The following is a 6,051-nucleotide window of genomic DNA, read 5'->3' on the forward strand; positions in this document are numbered from 1 at the left end:
GCGTCCATTTCGACGTGTGGAGATGATGACTTCACTCTCTTCACCGTCGTCTTGAAATGAAATGGCAAGTGTGGTGGCCACAGGAGTTGAGTGATTCAATTTCCAGGTCCGGGAAAAAAAGGACATTTTGATGGTGTTGACCCGCTGCTGCTGATGTCCAGTGTGCATTAGAGTTTGAACTTGCTGTAGAACTTGGCCTAGCTTTATACACGTAGCCTCACTCATCAATATTCATCATCGTCATCAACCGTTTCCCACGTTAAAGAACTGACGCCTCGCTCGCCACGTTTTTTCTCCCTCCTGGTTTTCCCCCTCGTCTTTGTTCTTGACTGGGGGCTGGACGGGGAATTATAATAATGGGATCTGACCGGTGTCTGCTGCTGCTGGGAGGGGGCCCCCTCTTGACTTGCTTTGTATTGTTCCCTAGCAATGGGGTTTCCGATGACTGCTGTAGGAATATTCAATTTTGCTAAAGTTTCTAAAAACAAAGCCCAGCCTTTAGGATTCACGGTGGTCTTTCTTCCACGTGGAACTACCGTGTTTTTTATCAAATCTAACATGTGACTCCCCGACACTACTCGATCATTTATAGCCATTTCCCCGCTAATTTCGTTCCATCCTACACCACTGTCGTTTCTCCCCAGTCTATCTAGGATAAATCTTGCATTTCTATGAGACCGATCGGGTAATCCTTTTAAAACATCGCTTATTTTAACACCTAGTTCCATACTTTGAACTTGATGATCCGACGGCGCTGGTTGGTGAAGTGATACGGAGAGTGGTTTATTGCGCTCATTTTCCGATTGTTTATGAAATGATTGATATCTCTGTAAAACTGAATTATATTTTTTTATCTTTTCCGTGGGATGTAAAGAGTTGTCCCGTAAAATCAAATCCATCTCCAGATCCAGACGGTTTTGAACTGTCTCCAGTTGACCCGCATGACCCGTTTTAGGAATATTACGGCTGTCCCTCATTTCACTCAGCTGATGCGAGTTTATTAGGAAAAGCTTTTCAAATCTTTTCTTTTTATCACTCATCTTCGGCTACCTATCAAAGATGTTATAGCCGGTAATACGGCTGCGAGGAGCGGAAGAAAAAAACCAGAACCGGTTTGTTTGAGAAGCACACCCCTTTTTTGATTAAGCGGTACCTTGGAATCCGCTAACATTTTAATAAAATGTTTTCTCCGCTTCAAAGTTTTATACTGACACGAAGTCAGAGGGACGTGCCCCTTTAATACGTTAATTGCGGAGTCTGATATACAGCTGATAAGCTCGTTCGATCCCCTTTTCAGAATATTCTTACGCTGAGAGGGGGGTCCTTTTAATAAGCTTTTTAAAGTCGAAACATTCCTTTTCAGTTTTCCCAGTTGAGAAGATCTATTCTTTCGTCTCTTCTTGACGGGTGCCATGCTGCATTTCACAATCTCTTATACACGACAGGTATGACTGTGTCATCAAGCCCCACCAGTCCGCTGCGAATTCTACAGGCTTCTGGACATCTCTGAGTCATGTCGATCATTAAATAATTGTAGGGAGTCGATACGGCGTCTTTAAAAGCCTCCGTTAGAAATTTAGAGTCGTCCGGAAACATTTGTTGTGCTAGAATTTTAACCTGAAGTTTATCTCTGGGATTATTGAATAGTATAAAATAGTTGGTATTCAAAGATATGGTTCTAGAGTATTTCCCTTGGAAAAAAATATTCTGATTCAAGAGCAGAACGCTTATGCCCTTATGATGGCGAAACATTGTGAATAATTTTAATATTTGTAAAGAATCGCTAGATTCGGTCATTAAATCATCTATAACAATGAGATGGTTTTTCCCCTCGGAAAACAAGTCGGAATCTTCAAAGGAGACAGGCAGACGGTCGTGAAAGGAAATGGTTTTTATTTTATTTTGCAGAGTGTCATACAGGCTTTGCCAACAAGAATAGAAAAAGTGGATAATGTCAGGAACAATCGATACACTCTTCTCCACATTTAATAACAGTTTTGTTATAAAAACAGTCTTCCCCGATCCACTGGGACCGCAGACGCATGCGCTGAATGGATGTGCCAGTCTGAAATCATATTCCTGACAAGGGTAATCATTATCGTCATCATCATCATCATAGTTAGACTGCATACTTAGAAGCCAAACGGTTCTGTTGCACCGCCCTTGATCAATCTCCGCTTATCAAAAACAACCCTTACTTTCTTCCTAATTGTTGCATTCTGAAGCACAAAACCATCCTTAAACCTTCTTATACTACGTTGAGTTGCAAATAAAACATGTTCTTCATCATCATCATCATCGCCATTATCAAACTTGTTCACATAACCCAAAATCAATTTTTTCATAGAATCAAAATTGACAGACTGCACGGCCTCGTATGACTGTGTAATACCTTTACATTTTAATACAACCTGGTTATTTGCAGTGAGATAAGCGTAAGATTTAGGACCGGAGCTGAAAAAACTTGTAATATAATCCCCCTCGTTCAATTCGTTCGTTAACATGCCAAGGTTGCAGCCCAAAGGGAGAATATGATCTCCGGTTTTAGAGGAATAAATCAAGCTGTCGGTGTCAAAATATAAAACCTCATCGGACGATAGCTGGTGTAAATATTTATACAATTCTAACCTTCCGTAGGCTGTGGTAAACGAGGCTAAAAAAATGTTGCCCGTTTTATTGGGAGAGGAGATAAATTTCGGACCGTCGCTCCACTGTAACAGAGCTACGTGATCGTTTAGGAAAGAAAAATATTTAATCGTATATCTATCGGTAAACATTAATTCAAAAAATCTTTCAATGTCTCTCACCAATTCGGTTCGAGGTAAATCGTTGCGTTGAGCAAATTTACCGTATAAGGAATTTAGACACAGTTTGCTCACCACTCTCAGGCCGTCGTTTTTTTCAATCTTGTCGATGTCGAGTTTAACGCCCTCGGATAATTCGTAGTTTTCCACATACTCGAGTTTATCCGCTTGGGTTTTACACCACGTCGGGAATCCTGAGCTTTGCTGCTTGGTGATTAAAAATGACTTGATGTAGGACTTAAAAATTGTGTCGCTTCTGTGCTCAAAATCCCACACTTCTATGATTTTTAAAATTTTATAATTCAACGATAAGGCGTATTTTAATTCCTCAGAGACCCACACGCCCGTTAAGGCCCTGTCGCGAGCGTTGTGCAGACACGAGGTTTTCTGATTGTTTTCCTCCGCGCAAGTTCTGCAAAGTGTAAAGACAAGTTTATTCGATTTTTGCAATTTGAACGGTAAGACGGGAAAGAAGAGTCCTCGCGGGGGCAAAACCGTAGCTTTTATCAATCCAAAATATTCACCCACCTCCTTAAAATTTGAATAATGGACTACGGGGTGATGGAGTGGAAATTGTTTACAATTTAAAACGTACGGGTAGAGACTCGTTACGTCCACGTAGTGAATTTTCTCGTCGTTTTTCACGGAACGAGACATTTTTATAGTCTCTGTACGCCCGCCGTAAAGGCTATGGCGCGCTTCCATCCCCGTGTTTAGGGGTGGTCCGTCGGCTAAAAAAGAAATGACGTCGGGGTTTGTTCGAGTCATTTCTTCCCACTCGTGTTCCCAAATCGAAACTACGCGCAGCCCCCATTTAATCCTTAAACAATCGAGTTTATCCATAGTCTGATGATTTAATTGCTCAAACGATTTACCCGATAGAGGATTTATTTCATGGGGTTTGAAGCATCGAATACATCCGTGATGAAAACATCCCAGATATTCCCAGGCTGTGGACGATTGTGGATCGTAACCGTCTACGTGAAATTCCCCCACCCGTTTTTCACCCAGGTTTAAGGCGTGCTCGATAAATATATTTTGAGAACGGGCCACGTAGTCTAACCAGCGAATGCTGGATGAGGAAAAACATTTAGATTTCCGCTTATAATTTAGAGGGCAGGGAATGGCCAACGAATTAGGAATTAGAAAAAAACTTCTAAATAGTTTCATACAGGCCGAGCTTATGGTGACGCACGAAAAAGGATCGATTTGACATTGGTCGATGAAACTTTGTCGGAAAATGATGCAAGCTTCGCGTAGAATATCCACGTCGTTCAAACAGTACATTATACATTGTCTTTTGAAATCAAACGGATGTCCCCGGGCCGTCGTCTCTTCGTACCACGAGTTAAAGACGGCGCGCTGGTCCGGGGACCGTGCCCGTATGCGTCGCGCGAGGGGTAAGGTCCCACGTAATTTAAATGTTTTAGAGAGCTAAAGAAATGAGGGAAATAACCTTTTTCCATTTTATTTGCAAATCCTAAACATTTTGGGAGCTCCGTGAGTCTCATCGTTAAAAAAGATAGGCTATCTATAAATTTCAATTTGAAATGTACATCTTCGAAACAGAGCACTTTTCCCCCTTGAAGGATCACGTTAGGATTTAAACCTAATTTTATAAAAGCGTTGAGAATAATGTAACCGTCGAATGATCTGGAATTATGAGCTAAAAATGTATGATTTGTATACGCGGGTTTGCGAAATTCTTCTAAAAACTGTCGAGCGCAGTCCACGCCCCAAAAACGATAGGGTTTCCCCTCGAAAGATTTCGCACATATGAGAAATGGAACGTGATGTTTTGATTTATCGGCGAACGTTTCTATATCGTAAAAAATCAATTTTTTTGAATGGAATTGATCGGGGATTAGTTTTTGAATGTAGCATCTGTGAGTGGTTTCGCTCGAATCCGGTAAAACCTCTCTGCAGACGTTGCATTTTATCGTTTCGCAAACATGCTGATTTTCCCGATTTCCTATCGTTATAGAGTATATACGCTTACATTTTGGACAATATTTATTAACCTCGCAATTACTGAGGAGTTCCCCGTTAGTTCTTTGAACGGGAATTTTGTGACGTGTAAAACATTGATCCGAATTGCACACTCTGTGACATTCTTTACAAATCAGAGTGGATTCGCGAGCGCAACCTGGTTCGTAGCACACCGTACAGAAACCGTGACATCTATGACTCAATTTATGATCGAATCCTGAATAACAGTAGTTACAAACAAAGTTGCATCCTAAAAAGCCTGTGACATTTTTTATTCCGTAGTAATGATTATGAATGAGAAAAAAGTAAAAGGTTTTTGCTCTATACGGCGTCTCCGTTTGAAATTTACACAGAACCGCCTGGGAATCGGGGTTTCTGTAAAACACTATAATTTTACAATCGAAAGAGCGTTCAAATTTAATCACGTGTCTAAACGACACGGGTGTTTGATCGGACAGACCGAGCCGGAGATGAATATCTCGACCGATTACGTTGCAACGGGCGTCGGTAGCTTGCGGATCAAGTAAATGGGCAAAATTAATGCTAAAACATAACGCGTTATCTGAATTTTCTACTACGAATAAATGTTTAGCTTTTTTATTTAAAATTTCAAAATCCAAAACAGATTCCAAACGACGTTTACCACATCCTTCAGGAGGTCGAACTATATTTACAACCAACTCTAGCGTGGGGTCTGATATTATTGAAAAATTTGACTGGACCATACGTTCCAGCAGCTCTGAAAACCCACTCTGATCAAAGGTGGCGTCCCCCTGTAGTATTATGCTTGAGTGTGATGAAATATTATCACCCCTAATTTCAATCTGAACAATGTCAGAAGATGAAGAATTAATAAAAATATTTTCCAAAGTTGATTGCGCACTGCCTACAACGCTTGTATAAAAATCTGCATAATTAATATCGTCGTGGCCGGGGGGGATTATATTTAAAAGTTGTCGAATCTCCGAATTATTAAATTTATCTCTATGAATTACATTTTCCCCAGGAATCCCATCGCCCCTTTGAGAGCTTGTAGATCTGCTATTTTCTAGTTCATCTATTTCAAGGTCTAATAGATCTAGATCTATAATTTCATTATCGACGTCTATTTCGCCGTTTAATTCATTCACCATATTTTGTAATTCTAACGGTACTATTGGAATTTCATTTAAGTCATTAATTACGGCTAACAAATGTGAATTGATATCGTTCTCCATTTTCTATTTCTAAAACTAATATTTCTACTCTATTTCTAAAA

This window comes from Gymnoscopelus braueri, assembly GCF_963280865.1.
Source record: "Gymnoscopelus braueri genome assembly, contig: SCAFFOLD_217, whole genome shotgun sequence".
NCBI classification, from domain to species: Eukaryota; Metazoa; Chordata; class Actinopteri; order Myctophiformes; family Myctophidae; genus Gymnoscopelus; species Gymnoscopelus braueri.